Raw genomic sequence first — 24618 nt, forward strand, 5'->3', positions numbered from 1 at the left:
TGTTACAAGTATTCAGCCATCCTGGTCTCCATAAATGCTTTCCATTCTTCCTTCTTTTTGGGATTTTTACTGATTGTGCAGTGAGAATTTAATTTAGCAAAATCTCCCATCCTTTCTGGACATTTCTTTCCTTTAGATCATCCTACCTTTCCTTCCTTTTTACTGAGTCCATTAAAATCTGCCTTTCTACAGTCCAATCTTAAAATCTCAGTTTTCGCAGATTTTCCAACTTTTGTAGTTCAAAAGTATAGGATAGAATTACCGCTGCCTCCTAAATTCTCAACCCCCTTTACTTCCTCAACTGTTTCCTAATTTTTGGTAAAAATTAGATCCAAATAAATAATGGCAGCGGTGGGATTTGAACCCACGCCTCCATAGAGACTGGATCCTTAATCCAGCGCCTTAGACTGCTCGGCCACGATACCTCATACGGATGTTCAAACTTATTTAAATCAGAAATTTGCTAATGATAAAAGTTGCAGAAAACATTGTATAACTAATTAGACAAAAATACAAATGTTATTATGCATGAGCAACGTAGTTATCAGGGATTTGTTTGCACATTGACTCTGGGGCACCATTTTACAAAACATATGAGTTGTATCCAGATATTTAACTAAACTTTCCTCTGTTTTCTCATCCGCTAATTTTTAGATATCACTGAATTAGGTGGTATAGATTACTTGCTATGATCTCCCATATACAGGACACTCAAACATGAAGGATTCCTACACCCCTGCCTGTACATAACAGATAATCAGAAGCAGCAGCAAGGAAGACATTATACAGCAGTGCAGAGCAATTTAGCTATGAGTTCATCACTAGGGTGACTTACTGGAACGCAGCAGAAGCAGCATGGCTCTGTTTATGTTTGCTAATCACTCTGCTCATCCTGTATTGATAACCCTAAAAAGGCAGCAGGGATATGAGCTAGCAGTTAGACTTCTTTTGACCAAGATAGATTTTGGCAAATTTTGAGAATGGTTGAACATTGATTAAACTGAGATGGATGTAACATAGATGGTAAATTATGTAATTAATTCTGATGCCTAATGCCAACATGACCACTCATATGCAGTATTCATACGTATGACTTGTTCAAATGTTCCTTTTCTTCTACAGCTCAGTGAAGATCATTTGATGTTACATTTGCTTTCTTAGACAGCACAGAAGCAAAATAGGAATTTAAAAGTTCAGTCTACTCAACATCATTATTCACCACTTTACCCTTTTCATCCTTTAAAAATCCTATAGCATCTTTGGCTTTTCTTTAACTTTTGACTTACTTCCAAAATCCTTTCTTATTGCTTTTGGTCTCTCTTGCAAGCCTCACTTCATTACTGGCTTTAGCTCTTCTAACGCTAGCCCAGCTTTCCCTGCAGACAGCATTATATTCTTCTTTAGATATGAAACCTTCTTTTCATTTGATATTCAATTCTTTCTTCCCTTTTAGCAAGCATTTAAGTTCAGTATTCAGCAATCCTGGTCTCCATAAATGCTTTACATTCTTCCTTCTTTTTGGGATTGTTACTGATTATGCAGTGAGGATTTAATTAAGCAAAATCTCCCATCCTTTCTGGACATTTCTTTCCTTTAGAACATCCTACCTTTCCTTCCTTTTTACTAAGTCCATTGAAAACTGCCTTTATACAGTCCAATCTTATGATCTCAGTTTTCAAAGGCTTTCCTCCTTTTGTAGTTCAAAATTAATGGATAGCATGATCGCTGCCTCCTAAGTTCTCAATCCCCTTTATTCCTCAACTGTTTCCTAATTTTTTGTAAAAATTAAATCCAAATAAATAATGGCAGCGGTGGGATTTGAACCCACACCTCCATAGAGACTGAAGCCTTAATCCAGCGCCTTAGACCGCTCGGCCACGCTACCTCATACGGATGTTCAAACTTATTTAAATCAGAAATTTGCTAATGATATAAGTTGCAGAAAACATTGTATAACTAATTAGACAAAAATACAAATGTTATTATGCATGAGCAACGTAGTTATCAGGGATTTGTTTGCACATTGACTCTGGGGCACCATTTTACAAAACATATGACTTGTATCCAGATATTTAACTAATCTTTCCTCTGTTTTCTCATCCGCTAATTTTTAGATATCACTGAATTAGGTGGTATAGATTACTTGCTATGATCTCCCATATACAGGACACTCAAACATGAAGGATTCCTACACCCCTGCCTGTACGTAACAGATTATCAGAAGCAGCTGCAAGGAAGACATTATAAAGCAGTGCAGAGCAATTTAGCTATGAGTTCATCACTAGGCTGACTTACTGGAAAGCAGCAGAAGCAGCATGGCTCTGTTTATGTTTGCTAATCACTCTGCTCATCCTGTATTGATAACCCTAAAAAGGCAGCAGGAATATGAGCTAGCAGTTAGACTTCTTTTGACCAAGATTGATTTTGGCAAGTTTTGAGAATGGTTGATCATTGATTGAACTGACATGGATGTAACATAGATGGTAAATTATGTAATTAATTCTGATGCCTAATGTCAACATGGCCACTCATATGCAGTATTCATACGTATGACTTGTTCACATGTTCCTTTTCTTCTACAGCTCAGAGAAGATCACTTGATGTTACATTTGCTTTCTTAGAGAGCACAGAAGCAAAATAGGAATGTAAAAGTTCAGTCTTCTCAACATCATTATTGACCACTTTACCCTTTTCATCCTTTAAAAATCCTATAGCACCTTTGGCTTTTCTTTAACTTTTGACTTACTTCCAAAATCCTTTCTTATTGCTTTTGGTCTCTCTTGCAAGCCTCACTTCATTATTGGCTTTAGCTCTTCTAACGCTAGCCCAGCTTTCATAGAATCATAGAATCATAGAATGGTAGAGTTGGAAGGGACCTCCTGGGTCATCTAGTCCAACCCCCTGCTCAAAGCAGGATTCACTAGATCATCTCAGACAGATGTCTGTCCAGCCTCTGTTTGAAGACGTCCATTGAAGGGGAACTCACCACTTCTCGTGGCAGCCTGTTCCACTCATTAATCACCCTAACTGTCAAAAAGTTTTTTCTAATATCTAATCTGTGTCTCCTCCCATTTAGTTTCATCCCATTGCTTCTAGTCTTTCCTTGTGCAAATGAGAATAAAGATGATCCTTCTACAATGTGACAGCCCTTGACATATTTGTAGACAGCTATTAAGTCTCCTCTCAGTCTTCTTTTTTGCAAGCTAAACATTCCCAAATCCTGCAACCGTTCCTCATAGGACATGGTTTGCAGACCAGTCACCATTCTGGTCGCTCTTCTCTGAACTTGCTCCAGTTTGTCTATGTCTTTTTTAAAATGTGGTGCCCAAAACTGTACACAGTATTCCAGATGAGGTCTGACCAAAGAGGAGTAAAGACCAATAATGACTTCACGTGATCTAGACTGTATGCTTCTGTTAATACATCCCAGAATTGTATTTGCCTTTTTTGCTGCTGCATCACACTGTTGACTCATGTTCAGTCTATGATCTATTAGTATACCTAAGTCTTTTTCACATGTACTGTTGCTTAGCTCTCTTCCTCCCATTCTGTATATGTTTTTTTCATTTTTATTGCCCAGATGTAGTACTTTGCATTTTTCCCTGTTAAAAACCATTCTGTTGGTTGCTGCCCACTGCTCCAGTTTATTTAGGTCTTTTTGAATCCTCTCTCTCTCTTCTCTAGTATTAGCTATCCCTCCTAGCTTTGTGTCATCAGCAAATTTAATCAGTTTACCCTCAATTCCTTCATCTAAATCATTGATAAAGATGTTGAACAATACAGGTCCCAGGACAGAGCCCTGTGGTACCCCACTTGAGACATTCATCCAGCTGGATGTGAAGCCATTTACAACCACCCTTTGAGTCCGATCACTAAGCCAGTTATGAATCCACCTAACAGTTGCCTGGTCCATTGCATACTTGGTCATTTTTTCAATAAGGATGGTGTGAGATACTTTGTCAAATGCTTTGCTGAAGTCAAGATATACTATATCTACAGCATTTCCCTGATCCACCCAGTCAGTGATTCTGTCATAGAATCTGTCCCTGCAGACAGCATTATATTCTTCTTTAGATATGAACCCTTCTTTTCATTTGATATTCAATTCTTTGTTCCTTTTTAGCAAGCTTTTAAATTCAGTATTCAGCCATCCTGGTCTCCATAAATGCTTTCCATTCTTCCTTCTTTTTGGGATTGTTACTGATTATGCAGTGAGGATTTAATTAAGCAAAATCTCCCATCCTTTCTGGACATTTCTTTCCTTTAGAACATCCTACCTTTCCTTCCTTTTTACTAAGTCCATTGAAAACTGCCTTTATACAGTCCAATCTTATGATCTCAGTTTTCAAAGGCTTTCCTCCTTTTGTAGTTCAAAATTAATGGATAGCATGATCGCTGCCTCCTAAGTTCTCAATCCCCTTTATTGATCAACCGTTTCCTAATTTTTGGTAAAAATTAGATCCAAATAAATAATGGCAGCAGTGGGACTTGAACCCATGCCTCCAGAGAGACTGGAGCCTAAATCCAGTGCCTTAGACCGCTCGGACACGCTACCTCTTACAGATGTTTAAAGTTATTTATATCAGAAGTTTGCTTTTGATGTAAGTGGCAGAAAATATTTTATATCCAATAAGACAAAAAGACAAATGTTATTATGCAACAGCAACGTAATTATAAGGGAATTGTTTGTACATTGACTCTGGGGCACCATTTTACAAAACATATGACTTGTATCCAGATATTTACCTAATCTTTCCTATGTTGGCTCATGCGCTAATTTTTAGATATCACTGAATTAGGTGGTATAGATTACTTGCTATGATCTACAATATATACAGGACACTCAAACATGAAGGATTCCTACACCCCTGCCTGTACGCAACAGATAATCAGAAGCAGCAGCAAGGAAGACATTATACAGCATTGTAGAGCAATGTAGCTATGAGTTCATCACTAGGGTGACTTACTGGAAAGCAGCAGAAGCAGCATGGCTCTGTTTATGTTTGCTAATCACTATGTTCATCTTGTATTGATAATCCTAAAAAGGCAGCAGGGATATGAGCTAGCAGTTAGACTTCTTTTGACCAAGATTGAATTTGGAAAATTTTGAGAATGGTTGATCATTGATTGAACTGACATGGATGTAACATAGATGGTAAATTATGTAATTCTGATGCCTAAAGCCAACATGACTATTCATATGCCGTATTCATACGTATGACATGCTCACATGTTCCTTTTTACTTCTACAGCTCAGTGAAGATCACTTGATGTTACATTTGCTTTCTTAGAGAGCACAGAAGCAAAATAGGAATTTAAAAGTTCAGTCTTCTCAACATCATTATTGACCACTTTACCCTTTTCATCCTTTAAAAATCCTATAGCATCTTTGGCTTTTCTTTAACTTTTGACTTACTTCCAAAATCCTTTCTTATTGCTTTTGGTCTCTCTTGCAAGCCTCACTTCATTACTGGCTTTAGCTCTTCTAACGCTAGCCCAGCTTTCCCTGCAGACAGCATTATATTCCTCTTTAGATATGAAACCTTCTTTTCATTTGATATTCAATTCTTTCTTCCCTTTTAGCAAGCATTTAAGTTCAGTATTCAGCAATCCTGGTCTCCATAAATGCTTTACATTCTTCCTTCTTTTTGGGATTGTTACTGATTGTGCAGAGAGAATTTAATTTAGCAAAATCTCCCAGCCTTTCTGGACATTTCTTTCCTTTAGAACATCCTACCTTTCCTTCCTTTTCACTGAGTCCATTGAAAACTGCCTTTCTACAGTCCAATCTTAAAATCTCAGTTTTCGCAGGTTTTCCACCTTCTGTAGTTCAAAAGTATAGGATAGAATTACCGCTGCCTCCTAAATTCTCAACCCCCTTTACTTCCTCAACTGTTTCCTAATTTTTTGTAAAAATTAGATCCAAATAAATAATGGCAGCGGTGGGATTTGAACCCACACCTCCATAGAGACTGAAGCCTTAATCCAGCGCCTTAGACCGCTCGGCCACGCTACCTCATACGGATGTTCAAACTTATTTAAATCAGAAATTTGCTAATGAAATAAGTTGCAGAAAACATTGTATAACTAATTAGACAAAAATACAAATGTTATTATGCATGAGCAACATAGTTATCAGGGATTTGTTTGGACATTGTCTCTGGGGCACCATTTTGCAAAACATATGACTTGTATCCAGATATTTAACTAATCTTTCCTCTGTTTTCTCATCCGCTAATTTTTAGATATCACCGAATTAGGTGGTATAGATTACTTGCTATGATCTACAATATATACAGGACACTCAAACATGAAGGATTCCTACACCCCTGCCTGTACGCAACAGATAATCAGAAGCAGCAGCAAGGAAGACATTATACAGCATTGTAGAGCAATGTAGCTATGAGTTCATCACTAGGGTGACTTACTGGAAAGCAGCAGAAGCAGCATGGCTCTGTTTATGTTTGCTAATCACTATGTTCATCTTGTATTGATAATCCTAAAAAGGCAGCAGGGATATGAGCTAGCAGTTAGACTTCTTTTGACCAAGATTGAATTTGGAAAATTTTGAGAATGGTTGATCATTGATTGAACTGACATGGATGTAACATAGATGGTAAATTATGTAATTCTGATGCCTAAAGCCAACATGACTATTCATATGCCGTATTCATACGTATGACATGCTCACATGTTCCTTTTTACTTCTACAGCTCAGTGAAGATCACTTGATGTTACATTTGCTTTCTTAGAGAGCACAGAAGCAAAATAGGAATTTAAAAGTTCAGTCTTCTCAACATCATTATTGACCACTTTACCCTTTTCATCCTTTAAAAATCCTATAGCATCTTTGGCTTTTCTTTAACTTTTGACTTACTTCCAAAATCCTTTCTTATTGCTTTTGGTCTCTCTTGCAAGCCTCACTTCATTACTGGCTTTAGCTCTTCTAACGCTAGCCCAGCTTTCCCTGCAGACAGCATTATATTCTTCTTTAGATATGAAACCTTCTTTTCATTTGATATTCAATTCTTTCTTCCCTTTTAGCAAGCATTTAAGTTCAGTATTCAGCAATCCTGGTCTCCATAAATGCTTTACATTCTTCCTTCTTTTTGGGATTGTTACTGATTGTGCAGAGAGAATTTAATTTAGCAAAATCTCCCAGCCTTTCTGGACATTTCTTTCCTTTAGAACATCCTACCTTTCCTTCCTTTTCACTGAGTCCATTGAAAACTGCCTTTCTACAGTCCAATCTTAAAATCTCAGTTTTCGCAGGTTTTCCACCTTCTGTAGTTCAAAAGTATAGGATAGAATTACCGCTGCCTCCTAAATTCTCAACCCCCTTTACTTCCTCAACTGTTTCCTAATTTTTTGTAAAAATTAGATCCAAATAAATAATGGCAGCGGTGGGATTTGAACCCACACCTCCATAGAGACTGAAGCCTTAATCCAGCGCCTTAGACCGCTCGGCCACGCTACCTCATACGGATGTTCAAACTTATTTAAATCAGAAATTTGCTAATGAAATAAGTTGCAGAAAACATTGTATAACTAATTAGACAAAAATACAAATGTTATTATGCATGAGCAACATAGTTATCAGGGATTTGTTTGGACATTGTCTCTGGGGCACCATTTTGCAAAACATATGACTTGTATCCAGATATTTAACTAATCTTTCCTCTGTTTTCTCATCCGCTAATTTTTAGATATCACCGAATTAGGTGGTATAGATTACTTGCTATGATCTCCCATATACAGGACACTCAAACATGAAGGATTCCTACACCCCTGCCTGTACGTAACAGATTATCAGAAGCAGCAGCAAGGAAGACATTATAAAGCAGTGCAGAGCAATTTAGCTATGAGTTCATCACTAGGCTGACTTACTGGAAAGCAGCAGAAGCAGCATGGCTCTGTTTATGTTTGCTAATCACTCTGCTCATCCTGTATTGATAACCCTAAAAAGGCAGCAGGAATATGAGCTAGCAGTTAGACTTCTTTTGACCAAGATTGATTTTGGCAAGTTTTGAGAATGGTTGATCATTGATTGAACTGACATGGATGTAACATAGATGGTAAATTATGTAATTAATTCTGATGCCTAATGTCAACATGGCCACTCATATGCAGTATTCATACGTATGACTTGTTCACATGTTCCTTTTCTTCTACAGCTCAGAGAAGATCACTTGATGTTACATTTGCTTTCTTAGAGAGCACAGAAGCAAAATAGGAATGTAAAAGTTCAGTCTTCTCAACATCATTATTGACCACTTTACCCTTTTCATCCTTTAAAAATCCTATAGCATCTTTGGCTTTTCTTTAACTTTTGACTTACTTCCAAAATCCTTTCTTATTGCTTTTGGTCTCTCTTGCAAGCCTCACTTCATTACTGGCTTTAGCTCTTCTAACGCTAGCCCAGCTTTCCCTGCAGACAGCATTATATTCTTCTTTAGATATGAACCCTTCTTTTCATTTGATATTCAATTCTTTGTTCCTTTTTAGCAAGCTTTTAAATTCAGTATTCAGCCATCCTGGTCTCCATAAATGCTTTCCATTCTTCCTTCTTTTTGGGATTGTTACTGATTATGCAGTGAGGATTTAATTAAGCAAAATCTCCCATCCTTTCTGGACATTTCTTTTCTTTAGAACATCCTACCTTTCCTTCCTTTTTACTGAGTCCATTGAAAACTGCCTTTATACAGTCCAATCTTATAATCTCAGTTTTCGCAGGCTTTCCTCCTTTTGTAGTTCAAAATTAATGGATAGCATGATCGCTGCCTCCTAAGTTCTCAATCCCCTTTATTCCTCAACCGTTTCCTAATTTTTGGTAAAAATTAGATCCAAATAAATAATGGCAGCAGTGGGACTTGAACCCACGCCTCCAGAGAGACTGGAGCCTAAATCCAGTGCCTTAGACCGCTGGGCCACGATACCTCAAATGCATGTTCAAACTTATTTAAATCAGAAATTTGCTAATGATATAAGTTGCAGAAAACATTGTATAACTAATTAGACAAAAATACAAATGTTATTATGCATGAGCAACGTAGTTATCAGGGAATTGTTTGTACATTGACTCTGGGGCACCATTTTACAAAACATATGACTTGTATCCAGATATTTACCTAATCTTTCCTATGTTGGCTCATGCGCTAATTTTTAGATATCACTGAATTAGGTGGTATAGATTACTTGCTATGATCTCCCATATACAGGACACTCAAACATGATGGATTCCTACACCCCTGCCTGTACGTAACAGATTATCAGAAGCAGCAGCAAGGAAGACATTATAAAGCAGTGCAGAGCAATTTAGCTATGAGTTCATCACTAGGCTGACTTACTGGAAAGCAGCAGAAGCAGCATGGCTCTGTTTATGTTTGCTAATCACTCTGCTCATCCTGTATTGATAACCCTAAAAAGGCAGCAGGAATATGAGCTAGCAGTTAGACTTCTTTTGACCAAGATTGATTTTGGCAAGTTTTGAGAATGGTTGATCATTGATTGAACTGACATGGATGTAACATAGATGGTAAATTATGTAATTAATTCTGATGCCTAATGTCAACATGGCCACTCATATGCAGTATTCATACGTATGACTTGTTCACATGATCCTTTTCTTCTACAGCTCAGAGAAGATCACTTGATGTTACATTTGCTTTCTTAGAGAGCACAGAAGCAAAATAGGAATGTAAAAGTTCAGTCTTCTCAACATCATTATTGACCACTTTACCCTTTTCATCCTTTAAAAATCCTATAGCATCTTTGGCTTTTCTTTAACTTTTGACTTACTTCCAAAATCCTTTCTTATTGCTTTTGGTCTCTCTTGCAAGCCTCACTTCATTACTGGCTTTAGCTCTTCCAACGCTAGCCCAGCTTTCCCTGCAGACAGCATTATATTCTTCTTTAGATATGAACCCTTCTTTTCATTTGATATTCAATTCTTTGTTCCTTTTTAGCAAGCTTTTAAATTCAGTATTCAGCCATCCTGGTCTCCATAAATGCTTTCCATTCTTCCTTCTTTTTGGGATTGTTACTGATTATGCAGTGAGGATTTAATTAAGCAAAATATCCCATCCTTTCTGGACATTTCTTTCCTTTAGAAAATCCTACCTTTCCTTCCTTTTTACTGAGTCCATTGAAAACTGCCTTTCTACAGTCCAATCTTAAAATCTCAGTTTTCGCAGGTTTTCCACCTTCTGTAGTTCAAAAGTATAGGATAGAATTACCGCTGCCTCCTAGGTGCTCAATCCCCTTTATTCCTCAACCGTTTCCTAATTTTTGGTAAAAATTAGATCCAAATAAATAATGGCAGCGGTGGGATTTGAACCCACACCTCCATAGAGACTGAAGCCTTAATCCAGCGCCTTAGACCGCTCGGCCACGCTACCTCATACGGATGTTCAAACTTATTTAAATCAGAAATTTGCTAATGATATAAGTTGCAGAAAACATTGTATAACTAATTAGACAAAAAGACAAATGTTATTATGCAACAGCAACGTAATTATAAGGGAATTGTTTGTACATTGACTCTGGGGCACCATTTTACAAAACATATGACTTGCATCCAGATATTTACCTAATCTTTCCTATGTTGGCTCATGCGCTAATTTTTAGATATCACTGAATTAGGTGGTATAGATTACTTGCTATGATCTACCATATACAGGACACTCAAACATGAAGGATTCCTACACCCCTGCCTGTACGCAACAGATAATCAGAAGCAGCAGCAAGGAAGACATTATACAGCATTGTAGAGTAATGTAGCTATGAGTTCATCACTAGGGTGACTTACTGGAAAGCAGCAGAAGCAGCATGGCTCTGTTTATGTTTGCTAATCACTATGTTCATCTTGTATTGATAATCCTAAAAAGGCAGCAGGGATATGAGCTAGCAGTTAGACTTCTTTTGACCAAGATTGAATTTGGAAAATTTTGAGAATGGTTGATCATTGATTGAACTGACATGGATGTAACATAGATGGTAAATTATGTAATTCTGATGCCTAATGCCAACATGACTATTCATATGCCGTATTCATATGTATGACTTGCTCACATGTAGAGATGAGCGTTGTTCTACTCGAACTGTTCGCCAATCTCAAATTCGAGCTGTTTTGGGCGGTGTTCGAGCCGGTCGGCGAACACGAAAAATTCGGCTGTTCGAGGTTATGTTCGATAACTGTTCGTGCACCAAAATCATAACTGGATTTTTTCTCAGTAATGATGAAAATTAATGTTAATACGCAGTTTGAGTGTACAGCGGGGCGGGGGGAGGGGCAGGGGATGGATCTCTGCAGGAACAATGAAGATCTCCATTTTTTTTTCTCTTTCCCGCATTTACAGTGGGGAGGTGCAATCTGTCAGCCTATCAGCAGCGCACACACGGAGCGAAGTGCTTTTTTTAACACAAGCAAGGGCATGTGTGATTGGCAGTGTATGTCACATGTCCTTGCCCTATAAGACCAAGCCATTTTCCCCGTCGCCACCATTTTCTCACTGCTGCAGCTGCGTGCTAGACGGCACCGCTGTTGCTGTGTGCGCTATACCTTGTTAATTTCAAGCCAATTTTCGCACAAATATACAGATAGCTTGGGAGTAGGGAATAGTTGTGAATGCAGTCCTTTTAAGGACTAGGTTACAGCATTTCCTACGACTTTTATCAGGCAGGTCTGTGCTCTTAAATAGATAGATTGTGGGAGTAAAGACTAATTGTAATTGGAGTCCTTTTCAGGACTAGGTTACATCAGTTCCTATCAGTTTTTGCCAGGCAGGTCTGTGCCAGTGCTGTGCAAGTTTTTTTCACAGCATTTGGCTGAATCTAGCAAAGCTAATCCTTTTTGGCCTATTGCAGAGTGTGTTAGTCAGTGGAGTAGCCTATCTGTGTTGCAAGATATACCACCTGTGTATAGAATACCAATTTTTTTACTGCACCTAGTGAAGTAAAATCCTTTGGGCATAGCATCATTCTATTAGTCCATCTATACTGACCTCCATCAGGTTGCAAACTGAATATAATTTTTTTCTGCATCTAGCTCTGAAAAAATATTTGGGCTTCTAGCGGTGTGTGGGACTTGGTCTATTAGTCCATCTATACTGACCTCCATCAGGTTGCAAATTAAAAATAATTTTTTTCTGCATCTAGCTCTGAAAAAATATTTGGGCTTCTAGCAGTGTGTGGGACTTGGTCTATTAGTCCATCTATACTGACCTCCATCAGGTTGCAAATTAAAAATAATTTTTTTCTGCATCTAGCTCTGAAAAAATATTTGGGCTTCTAGCGGTGTGTGGGACTTGGTCTATTAGTCCATCTATACTGACCTCCATCAGGTTGCAAATTAAAAATATTTTTTTTCTGCATCTAGCTCTGAAAAAATATTTGGGCTTCTAGCAGTGTGTGGGACTTGGTCTATTAGTCCATCTATACTGACCTCCATCAGGTTGCAAATTAAAAATAATTTTTTTCTGCATCTAGCTCTGAAAAAATATTTGGGCTTCTAGCAGTGTGTGGGACTTGGTCTATTAGTCCATCTATACTGACCTCCATCAGGTTGCAAATTAAAAATAATTTTTTTCTTCATTTATCTCTGAAAAAATATTTGGGCTTCTAGCAGCGTGTGGGACTTGTTCTATTAGTCCATCTATACTGACCTCCATCAGGTTGCAAATTAAAAATATTTTTTTTCTGCATGTAGCTCTGAAAAAATATTTGGGCTTCTAGCAGTGTGTGGGACTTGGTCTATTAGTCCATCTATACTGACCTCCATCAGGTTGCAAATTAAAAATAATTTTTTTCTGCATCTAGCTCTGAAAAAATATTTGGGCTTCTAGCAGTGTGTGGGACTTGGTCTATTAGTCCATCTATAATAACCTCCATCAGGTTGCAAATTGAATAAAAAAAAATTCTGCATCTAGCTCTGAAAAAATATTTGGGCTTCTAGCAGTGTGTGGGACTTGGTCTATTAGTCCATCTATACTGACCTCCATCAGGTTGCAAATTGAATAAAAAAATTTTCTGCATCTAGCTCTGAAAAAATATTTGGGCTTCTAGCGGTGTGTGGGACTTGGTCTATTAGTCCATCTATACTGACCTCCATCAGGTTGCAAATTAAAAATAATTTTTTTCTGCATCTAGCTCTGAAAAAATATTTGGGCTTCTAGCAGTGTGTGGGACTTGGTCTATTAGTCCATCTATACTGACCTCCATCAGGTTGCAAATTAAAAATATTTTTTTTCTGCATCTAGCTCTGAAAAAATATTTGGGCTTCTAGCGGTGTGTGGGACTTGGTCTATTAGTCCATCTATACTGACCTCCATCAGGTTGCAAATTAAAAATAATTTTTTTCTGCATCTAGCTCTGAAAAAATATTTGGGCTTCTAGCAGTGTGTGGGACTTGGTCTATTAGTCCACCTATACTGACCTCCATCAGGTTGCAAATTAAAAATATTTTTTTTCTGCATCTAGCTCTGAAAAAATATTTGGGCTTCTAGCAGTGTGTGGGACTTGGTCTATTAGTCCATCTATACTGACCTCCATCAGGTTGCAAATTAAAAATAATTTTTTTCTTCATTTATCTCAGAAAAAATATTTGGGCTTCTAGCAGCGTGTGGGACTTGTTCTATTAGTCCATCTATACTGACCTCCATCAGGTTGCAAATTAAAAATAATTTTTTTCTGCATCTAGCCCAGCCAATAGTTTTGGCCTAATACCACAGTTTGGCCACTCAGCTCTGCTCGGTTACCATCCATTGTTTTTTTGTGCAAACAACTCCAGAGTTGTGAATTAGTTAACCACCAAAATCAGTGGAAAAAGGCCTGCTGCTGGTGGAAAGGGGAATAGGCGTGTTGGGAAGGGGAAAAAAGGTTGTGTCCGTGGGGTAGGTGCAGAAGAAAGACCATCTTCCAGCCAAACTAAAATGTCTACTTCTTTTAGCGGACAATGTGATAAGATCCCTTTCTTACGGCCACGCCAATCGCTACAAATTCCAGATGAGGCACAAAAACAGCAGGTGCTTCAACGGATATCAAGTGCTCCTTTAAGTGGGCTCTCCTCCACATCAACTTCAACATCACAAATACTCCAGTCCTCAAAGGTGTCACCCAAATCGCACTTGCTTCCTCACAGCTCCCAAATCTCCAGCTGCCCGTCTGAGTATGAGGTAGAACAGATGGTTGAGTCTGCAGAGCTGTTTACTCATACTATAGCCTGGGAATCAGAGGTCGACTCCAGCGCTTCTGTGAATCCAGACGAGGAAATGATCTGCACTGATGCCCAGAATCTTTATGAGTCGGATCCAGGACCAGACGCAGAAGGTTCTGACCATAATGTAGACCCTCATTCCCAAACTGTAACTCCTGTTGGTGGAGACAATGAGGAAGACGATGATAAGACTCAAATACCTGATTGGAGCGACAACTTTAGTTTTTTGTCAGGGCAGGAACAGGTTGGCTCTGAGGACGACGGGTGTGATAACGCACAGGGTGATGATGATGAGGTCGGAGATCCCACTTACTGTCAACCCACAGTCAGCCAAGAGATGAGGTCAGCAGAGGAGGTGGAGGAAGATGCTAGTGACGACGAGGTCAGGTTGCGCCTTCCTGGACAGAGACGTAGTACTGGAAGCACGTCAACAACTGCATCCTCAAACACAACTCTGCCTCTCACCACAAGTCGTGGTGGCTCTTCAGGTCGCATGGGTGCTAAGCCTTGCATAGCCTGGGCATTTTTTCAGATCGATAAAGATGACCCAACTCGTGTTATCTGTAACATTTGTCAGCAAAAGCTAAGTAGAGGCCAAAAAATACATAGTTTGAGTACTTCATGCATGAACCGGCACATGGACATGAAGCATAAGTTGCAGTGGGAAGCTCAGTGTGCTACAATGTGGCCTAGCCAACCGGGCCAATCACCGTCTGCCATATCTTGTGCATCCGCGGCCTCTTCATCCTCTGTGACTGGGGGGACAGCAGTCACACCTGTTTTGGGGCGCAGACCTGCCACCTCTTTACCCGCAATAGCCAGCGTGATTGGCAGGTCATCATTTTCTTTGGAGGTGGTAACACCAGCTGGTGTTGAGCGCTGTCCGACATCGATAGCACCACCTTTGGATCAAGGCAACCTAACATGTCCGCCTGCATCTTCCTCACAGACCGGCAGTTTGCCGGGGACACCCTTATCAACCCCGTCTAAGCACAATAGCCAGCCCTCGGTCCCTCAGATGTGGACAAGTAAAAGACCATTTCCTCTTAGCCATGAGAAAGCTAAGAGGTTAAATTTCACCATCTGCAAGCTCTTGGCTACAGAAATGCTGCCTTTCCGCCTGGTGGACACAGAGGATTTTCGAGACCTTATGTCCGTCGCAGTGCCCCAGTACCAGATGCCCAGTCTGCACTACTTCTCAAAGAAAGGTGTGCCTGCGCTCCACCAGCATGTCGCACACAACATCACCGCTTCTTTGAGAAACTCTGTGTGTGACAAGGTGCATTTCACCACAGACACTTGGACGAGTAGGCATGGACAGGGGCGTTACATGTCGCTGACTGGGCACTGGGTAACTATGGTGACAGCAGGACAAGGGGCTGCTGTCCAAGTCTTGCCGTCCCCACGAGTTGTGCGTCAATCCTCTTTATGTCAAAGTTCCTCCACTGCTTCTGCCTCCTCAACCTCCTCTCGGTCTTCCACCTGCACCCAAAGCCTGTCTGGTCATGCCACAAGCTTTCTAACTGCGCAGAAGGGATCCTGCACACCTCCTTACTATGCTGGCAGTAGGGCTCAACGTCATCAGGCGGTTTTTACATTGAAATGTCTGGGAAATGTGAGTCACACAGCTGAGGAGTTGTGGTCAGCTCTGGAGAACCAATTTCATGAATGGTTGTCTCCACTGGACCTGAAACCAGGGAAGGCCGTGTGCGACAATGCTGCAAACCTGGGTTCGGCCCTTCGCCGGGGCAATGTCACACACGTGCCTTGTATGGCTCACGTGTTGAACCTGGTTGTCCAGCAATTTTTAGCCCACTATCCCAGACTAGATGGCCTTCTGCAGAGGGCACAGTCGCTGTGTGCTCACTTCCGCCGTTCGCATCCCGCAGCTCAGCGACTTACATCTCTACAGAAGTCGTTGGGCCTGCCACTTCACCGGCTAAAATGCGATGTGCCTACCCGGTGGAATTCAACTCTGCACATGTTGCAGCGACTGTGGCAGCACCGACAAGCCCTGGTGCAATACGTTCTGACGTATAGCCTGGGCCAACGAGATTCAGAGGTGGGGCAAATCACGCTGGAGGAGTGGTCTCAGATCAGGAACCTATGCACCCTTCTGCACAGTTTTGAAATGGCGACGAAGATGTTTAGTGCTGACGATGCCATTATCAGCATGACTATTCCGGTGATTTACATGCTGGAGCACATGTTAAACAGAATTCGGAGTCAGGTGGTGGCACAAGAGGAGGTGGAGGAAGTAGAGGAGGAGGAGTTGTATGCGGAAGGGTTAACATCTGCAAAGTCCAGACGGTCGGCAGCACCAAGGCGGCAGGCATGTGAGGGTGGGGGAGATGGTTTTACCAGGGTGCATGGTAGCAGCCAAACTAGTGAGGAAGGTGCAGGAGCCCAGGAAGAAGTGGAGGACGAACTGATGGAAGACTCATCAGATGAGGGAGACCTTGATCACATTTCTGTTGTGCGAGGTTGGGGGGAGAGGACAGAGGAAGGAAGCATGATTGTTACCTCGCCACCAACACAACAGGGACTTGGTGCTCCTGGATGCGCAACACACATGAGTGCCTTCTTGCTGCACTACCTGCAACATGACCCTCGAATTGTGAGAATTAGAAATAATCCTGACTACTGGGTTGCCACACTGTTAGATCCCCGGTACAAAAGTAAATTTGCAGAAATTATTCCTGCCATAGAAAGGGATGCACGCATGCAGGAGTATCAGCAGAGACTGTTGCAGAATCTTACATGTGCTTTTCCACAAAATACCAGTGGTGCACGTAGTGAATCTCACAGTTCCAACTTGCCAACCGTGGGACCGTCAAGTGTTCAGCACTCAAACCGTAACAGAACCACAGTATCTGCTGGTAACATCAATTTTGCGGAATCATTTCACCACTTTTTTAGCCCATCCTTTGCAAGGCCACAGGAGACAAGAAGTCTGACACATAGTCAACGCCTAGAGACGATGGTACAGGAGTATCTCCAAGTAAACATTGAAGCCACGACTGTGTCACTGGACCCTTGCTCTTTTTGGGCTTCCAATCTGGATAAATGGCCGGAGCTAGCCACTTACGCCTTGGAGATCTTGTCATGCCCCGCAGCCAGCGTTCTGTCTGAACGTGTGTTCAGCGCTGCTGGTGGTGTGCTGACAGATAAGCGCACGCGGCTCTCCACTGATAATGTAGACAGACTCACGTTCATAAAGATGAACAAATCATGGATCCGAAACGACTTTTCTACCCCTGTGTCATCCTGGGGAGAGTAAAAGCTTGATGATTGGTTAAAATCACCCTACCAACCGTTTTAAGCTTTCAAATTACTAATCATGTTTATCTGTATCTTGACTGGAAAATAATTTGGGCTTTGTAGCAGTGTGCAGCACTGATCCTATTAGGCCATCTATAATAAGCTTCACCAGATTTAAAATTAAAAATAATTTTTAGCTGCATCTAGCCCGGAAAATAATTTTGGGGCTCCGAGATGCGCAAGACGCATAAGTGCCTTCTTGCTGCACTACCTGCAGCATGACCCTCATATTGTCAGAATTCGAAATAATCCTGACTACTGGGTTGCCACACTGTTAGATCCCCGGTACAAAAGTAAATTTGCAGAAATTATTCCTGCCATAGAAAGGGATGCACGCATGCAGGAGTATCAGCAGAGACTGTTGCAGAATCTTACATGTGCTTTTCCACAAAACACCAGTGGTTCACGTAGTGAATCTTACAGTTCTAACTTGCCAACCGTGGTCTGTATGGAATTGTTCAATAAAGGGCCCAAAATAAAGATAACATAGATGGGAGAGGTCTCTATGAATAGGAATTCCTAAGTATTTGATACCCTGTGAGGGCCAGGCAAAGGGAAAGTTGGACTGGATGGAATCCTATATGGATTTAGGGAGGGAGACATCGAGGGCCTCAGACTTCGCTGCATTGATTTTAAAATTTTACCATGTAACAAAGTGATCTATTTCAGCCATAACAGCAGGGATGGATATATGTGATTGAGTGATATATACTAGGACATCATCAGCAAATAGAGAGCACTTGTACTCGGTGCCTCCCACCTCAATCCACCTAATATTGGGGTTATGGCGAATTGATGAGAGCAGGTGCTCCGTCACTAGGATGTATAAGAGAGGGGACAGAGGACATCCCTGCCTTGTCCCATTGGTGATTGTGAAAGGTGATGAAAATGTTCTGACGCACCCCCTGGGCCTTGGGACACCCGGAGCCGGACACTTTTTGGTGGATGCTGGTGGTTGTAGTCTTCGTGGCGGCGATCCGGTTCCGTGGCTCAGGGCGGTCAAACCAGTGGCGGAACTATTTATGTGGTTTTGATGTTTAAATGTCCGACTAGGCCACCCGTGGATTGTGGTCAGAGTGAACCGCCGCTACAGGGTAGACCGCTAAGGCTGGTGTTGTGGGTGCAGCAGAGCGTAGCATAACTCCCCACGGGAGGAGTATAGCCTCAGGGCAGTTTATGCGGAGGATGGGGGTGATGGTGCAGGGCAGCAGCAGTAACGACACGGAGTCAGTGATGCAGTTCAGGGCCTTTACTCACAGTTCTTATTATCCAGACCACGTCTGCAGGTAACGGCTGCCCACGTCGTACTGTGCTCACCAGGTGAGGGGCTCAGACAACTCCCAGATAACTTTGGAGCGCTTCACAGGACCCCCTTTGTGTGTCCTTTGTCTGGCCTTTCTTACCAACACTTCTGTCCGGCTGCCTCGGGCCTCCTCTTGGTAAACTTGGCGCCAGTTTCCCTGACCCTATGTGGTGCCTTCCTAGCGGGTGGAGCAAGGGACTGCCCCACATAAAATGTCAGAGCCTCCGGTTTCTAGCTGAGGGTCGTTTCCTGCCTCCACTAGTTCGGGGACCGGTCTCCCCCTTTGGCCTGACCCCCCCACGCAGGTGGATTCGGGCGTGCGGTGGCGACTCGTCCGTCCGCACCCCTGGGATCCCTACATTCCTCGTTCCTGGAGCCTTCTCCGCTCCTCTTCCTTCCTTCTCCCTCTTGCAGGCCTGGGCCTCTGTTACTAGGCCCGCCTCCGGAGCAGAGCTCATGCAGAGCCCCTGCTCCCTGCCACTTCTGCTCAGACTTCTCTGCACTGAACTAAGATGGTGCCCACCTTTTATACTCCCTTCTCAATGCACCCAGGAACTGCTTCCTCCCTGCTCCTGCACTGCAGGGTTCCCCTTCCTCAGTGTTCCCTCCCCCCACTCCAGCCAGGGACAGGGACTGTCGTGCCCATCTCAGGGGCATATTGGTCGCCCTGCCCCACGGCAATGTGGTGTAATGCATGCAGGTGTCGGGTCCTGATCCACACTCCATCCTTATCTGAGAGTGAGATATCACACCTCTGGGTGAGGTGCAATACGTCTGTAGCAACCGAGCCCTCGGTGCTACAGTTCCATTTATCTTCAGCCTAGGTGACGTATTGTGATACAGGGCCGTGATTTTGGCTATAAAAGGGTCCCCTAGACCCCTACCCCAAGCTTTTTAAGAGAATCATATATGGCGTGCCAGGAGACTCTATGGAATGCTTTCTCAGCATCCAACGAGAGTATCTACTTACAAATTTTTAACTGCATCTAGCCCAGGAAATACTTTGTGCCTAGTAGCAGTGTCTGCTAGTCAGCGGATTATCCCGGCTGTTAAGCAAGCTACACCACCTGTAGTTTGGACACTTAATTTTTTCAAAGGAAATGCTTCGGGACCACGGGATACTTAGTGAAGAGCATCAGGAGGCACCCCAAGGCATAGGGGCTGGGACTGGCACTAGGATGCCTTGCGGTGGACAGCCGAGCTCGATCCTTATAAAAGCTTTTTAACTGCAGCAGCTTTAGTGGACGCTACTGGAGCTGGAATTACGCGGCTGCTGGCATGAGACTTGCCCTCCAATAGATCCTTGTAAATGGATTTAAAGTGTATTCATTCAAATTAGAGGGACAATTTAAATTAAAAAGCTTAGAGCTGCCTCCACCACAGGGGGGCTCTCTCGACCCACCAGCGGACAGGCACCAGTATTGGGAGAGGGGGGCTGGCCGTCAGGGTTCACCGCGGCTCTGGCACAAACCCGGCGACACGGAGGTGGCACGGGCAGGAGCGGACTGGCCATCTCGGCTTCTCACTTTTTGGATTTTAGAAGGGCATGACATGCCTATATCTGTGTCTCCCCCTCCTTTTACTCCTCCACCTCTTTTCTTTTCGCATGACTATATGTACTTGTCACTTTTCCATGTGTTAGTTGTGTCTTCTGAGCAGTTTGTCAGCTTTTGGACACCTTTGTAGGTGTTTTCTATGTGTTTCTATGTGTTTTTGTTTGCCTGCCATTGGTTTTAACGGTGTTCGAAGGTGTTCGACGAACAGTTCGACGAACAGTTCGGCGAACACACGGGTGTTCGACGAACCGAACCGAACTCGAACACTACGGGGGTGGCTCAACACTACTCACATGGTCCTTTTTACTTCTACAGCTCAGTGAAGATCACTTGATGTTACATTTGCTTTCTTAGAGAGCACAGAAGCAAAATAGGAATTTAAAAGTTCAGTCTTCTCAACATCATTATTGACCACTTTACCCTTTTCATCCTTTAAAAATCCTATAGCATCTTTGGCTTTTCTTTAACTTTTGACTTACTTCCAAAATCCTTTCTTATTGCTTTTGGTCTCTCTTGCAAGCCTCACTTCATTACTGGCTTTAGCTCTTCTAACGCTAGCCCAGCTTTCCCTGCAGACAGCATTATATTCTTCTTTAGATATGAAACCTTCTTTTCATTTGATATTCAATTCTTTCTTCTGTTTTAGCAAGCATTTAAGTTCAGTATTCAGCCATCCTGGTCTCCGTAAATGCTTTCCATTCTTCCTTCTTTTCGGGATTGTTACTGATTGCGCAGTGAGAATTTAATTTAGCAAAATCTCCCTTCCTTCCCGAACATTTCTTTCCTTTAGAACATCCTACCTTTCCTTCCATTTTACTGAGTCCATTAAAAACTGCCTTTCTACAGTCCAATCTTAAAATCTCAGTTTTCGCAGGTTTTCCACCTTTTGTAGTTCAAAAGTATAGGATAGAATTACCGCTGCCTCCTAAATTCTCAACCTCCTTTACTTCCTCAACTGTTTCCTAATTTTTGGTAAAAATTAGATCCAAATAAATAATGGCAGCGGTGGGATTTGAACACACGCCTCCAGAGAGACTGGAGACTTAATACAGCGCCTTAGACCGCTCGGCCACGTTACCTCATACGGATGTTCAAACTTATTTAAGTCAGAAATTTGCTAATGATATAATTTGCAGAAAACATTGTATAACTAATTAGACAAAAATACAAATATTATTATGCATGAGTAACGTAGTTATCAGGGATTGTTTGAACATTGACTCTGGGGCACCATTTTACAAAACATATGACTTGTATCCAGATATTTAACTAATCTTTCCTCTGTTGGCTCATCCTCTAATTTTTAAATATCACTGAATTAGGTGGTATAGATTACTTGCTATGATTTCCCATATACAGGACACTCAAACATGAAGGATTCCTACACCCCTGACTGTACGCAACAGATAATCAGAAGCAGCAGCAAGGAAGACATCATACAGCAGTGCAGAGCAATGTAGCTATGAGTTCATCACTAGGGTGACTTACTGGAAAGCAGCAGAAGCAGCATGGCTCTGTTTATGCTTGCTAATCACTCTGCTCATCCTGTATTGATAACCCTAAAATGGCAGCAGGGATATGAGCTAGCAGTTAGACTTCTTTTGACCAAGATTGATTTTGGCAAATTTTGAGAATGGTTGATCATTGATTGAACTGACATGGATGTAACATAGATGGTAAATTATGTAATTAATTCTGATGCCTAATGCCAACATGACCACTCATATGCAGTATTCATACGTATGACTTGTTCACATGTTCCTTTTCTACTACAGCTCAGTGAAGATCACTTGATGTTACATTTGCTTTCTTAGAGAGCACAGAAGCAAAATAGGAATTTAAAAGTTCAGTCTTCTCAACATCATTATTGACCACTTTACCCTTTTCATCCATTAAAAATCCTATAGCATCTTTGGCTTTTCTTTAACTTTTGACTTACTTCCAAAATCCTTTCTTATTGCTTTTGGTCTCTCTTGCAAGCCTCAATTCATTACTGGCTTTAGCTCTTCTAACGCTAGCCCAGCTTTCCCTGCAGACAGCATTATATTCTTCTTGAGATATGAACCCTTCTTTCCATTTGATACTCATTTCTTTGTTCCTTTTTATCAAGCTTTTAAGTTCAGTATTCAGCCATCCTGGTCTCCAAAAATGCTTTCCATTTTTCCGTCTTTTCGGGATTGTTACTGATTGTGCAGTAAGAATTAAATTTAGCAAAATCTCCCATCCTTCATGGACATTTCTTTCCTTTAGAACATCCTACCTTTCCTTCCTTTTTACTGAGTCCATTGAAAACTGCCTTTCTACAGTCCAATCTTAAAATCTCAGTTTTCGCAGGTTTTCCACCTTTTGTAGTTCAAAAGTATAGGATAGAATTACCGCTGCCTCCTAAATTCTCAACCCCCTTTACTTCCTCAACTGTTTCCTAATTTTTGGCAAAAATTAGATCCACATAAATAATGGCAGCAGTGGGATTTGAACCCACGCCTCCATAGAGACTGGAGCCTTAATCCAGCGCCTTAGACTGCTCGGCCATGCTACCTCATACGGATGTTCAAACTTATTAAAATCAGAAATTTGCTAATGATATAAGTTGCAGAAAACATTGTATAACTAATTAGACAAAAATACAAATGTTATTATGCATGAGCAACGTAGTTATCAGGGATTTTTTTTGCACATTCACTCTAGGGCACCATTTTACAAAACATATGACTTGTATCCAGATATTTAACTAATCTTTCCTCTGTTTTCTCATCCGCTAATTTTTAGATATCACTGAATTAGGTGGTATAGATTACTTGCTATGATCTCCCATATACAGAACACTCAAACATGAAGGATTCCTACACCCCTGCCTGTACGTAACAGATAATCAGAAGGAGCAGCAAGGAAGACATTATACAGCAGTGCAGAGCAATGTAGCTATGAGTTGATCACTAGGGTGACTTACTGGAAAGCAGCAGAAGCAGCATGGCTCTGTTTATGTTTGCTAATCACTCTACTCATCTTGTATTGATAATCCTAAAAAGGCAGCAGGGATATGAGCTAGCAGTTAGACTTCTTTTGACCAAGATTGATTTTGGCAAATTTTGAGAATGGTTGATCATTGATTGAACTGACATGGATGTAACATAGATGGTAAATGATGTAATTAATTCTGATGCCTAAAGCCAGCATGACCACTCATATGCAGTATTGATTCGTATGACTTGTTCACATTTTCCTTTTCTTCTACAGCTCAGTGAAGATTAGAGAGGAGCGTTATTCTACTCTAACTGTTCGCCAATCTCAAATTCGAGCTGTTTTGGGCGGTGTTCGAGCCGTTCGGCGAACACGAACAATTTGAGAAAAATTCGGCTGTTCGAGGTTATGTTCGATAATTGTTCATGCACCAAAATCATAACTGGATTTTTTCTCAGTAATGATGAAAATTAATGTTAATACACAGTTTGAGTGTACAGCGGGGTGGAGGAGGTGCAGGGGATGGATCTCTGCAGGAACAATGAAGATCTCCATTTTTTTTTTCTCTTTCCCGCATTTACAGTGGGGAGGTGCAATCTGTCAGCCTATCAGCAGCGCACACACGGAGTGAAGTGCTTTTTTTCACACAAGCAAGGGCATGTGTCATTGGCAGTGTATGTCACATGTCCTTGCCCTATAAGACCAAGCCATTTTCCCCTTCGCCACCATTTTCTCACTGCTGCAGCTGAGTGTTAGACGGCACGGCTGTTGCTGTGTGCACTATACCTTGTTAATTTCAAGCCAATTTTCGCACAAATCTACAGATAGCTTGGGAGTAGGGAATAGTTGTGATTGCAGTCCTTTTAAGGACTAGGTTACAGCATTTCCTACGACTTTTATCAGGCAAGTCTGTGCTCTTAAATAGATAGATTGTGGGAGTAAAGACTAATTGTAATTGGAGTCCTTTTCAGGACTAGGTTACATCAGTTCCTATCAGTTTTTGCCAGGCAGGTCTGTGCCAGTGCTGTGCAAGTTTTTTTCACAGCATTTGGCTGAATCTAGCAAAGCTAATCCTTTTTGGCCTATTGCAGAGTGTGTTAGTCAGTGGAGTAGCCTATCTGTGTTGCAAGATATACCACCTGTGTATAGAATACCAATTTTTTTACTGCACCTAGTGAAGTAAAATCTTTTGGGCATAGCATCATTCTATTAGTCCATCTATACTGACCTCCATCAGGTTGCAAATTGAATATCACTTTTTTCTG

At 41.5% G+C, this 24618-nt stretch overlaps 8 non-coding genes across 8 annotated transcripts; all 8 read right to left on the bottom strand.

The window, feature by feature from the left end:
• Positions 1-343: 343 nt before the first annotated feature.
• Positions 344-425, bottom strand: TRNAL-AAG (transfer RNA leucine (anticodon AAG)). The gene has a single exon. It is a non-coding gene; the product is annotated as a tRNA-Leu (tRNA).
• Positions 426-1803: 1378 nt separating this feature from the next.
• On the bottom strand, positions 1804-1885 carry TRNAL-AAG (transfer RNA leucine (anticodon AAG)). Its single transcript has one exon. It is a non-coding gene; the product is annotated as a tRNA-Leu (tRNA).
• Positions 1886-4473: 2588 nt separating this feature from the next.
• TRNAL-UAG (transfer RNA leucine (anticodon UAG)) lies at positions 4474-4555 on the bottom strand. Its single transcript has one exon. It is a non-coding gene; the product is annotated as a tRNA-Leu (tRNA).
• A 1379-nt stretch (positions 4556-5934) lies between these two features.
• TRNAL-AAG (transfer RNA leucine (anticodon AAG)) lies at positions 5935-6016 on the bottom strand. Its single transcript has one exon. It is a non-coding gene; the product is annotated as a tRNA-Leu (tRNA).
• A 1379-nt stretch (positions 6017-7395) lies between these two features.
• On the bottom strand, positions 7396-7477 carry TRNAL-AAG (transfer RNA leucine (anticodon AAG)). Its single transcript has one exon. It is a non-coding gene; the product is annotated as a tRNA-Leu (tRNA).
• A 1378-nt stretch (positions 7478-8855) lies between these two features.
• TRNAL-UAG (transfer RNA leucine (anticodon UAG)) lies at positions 8856-8937 on the bottom strand. Its single transcript has one exon. It is a non-coding gene; the product is annotated as a tRNA-Leu (tRNA).
• Positions 8938-10315: 1378 nt separating this feature from the next.
• On the bottom strand, positions 10316-10397 carry TRNAL-AAG (transfer RNA leucine (anticodon AAG)). Its single transcript has one exon. It is a non-coding gene; the product is annotated as a tRNA-Leu (tRNA).
• Positions 10398-22849: 12452 nt separating this feature from the next.
• TRNAL-AAG (transfer RNA leucine (anticodon AAG)) lies at positions 22850-22931 on the bottom strand. The gene has a single exon. It is a non-coding gene; the product is annotated as a tRNA-Leu (tRNA).
• Between the last annotated feature and the right edge of the window lie 1687 nt (positions 22932-24618).

Source organism: Phyllobates terribilis, unplaced genomic scaffold (genome assembly GCF_046119375.1).
Source record: "Phyllobates terribilis strain yellow unplaced genomic scaffold, ASM4611937v1 Scaffold_11__3_contigs__length_659146591, whole genome shotgun sequence".
Lineage (NCBI taxonomy): Eukaryota > Metazoa > Chordata > Amphibia > Anura > Dendrobatidae > Phyllobates > Phyllobates terribilis.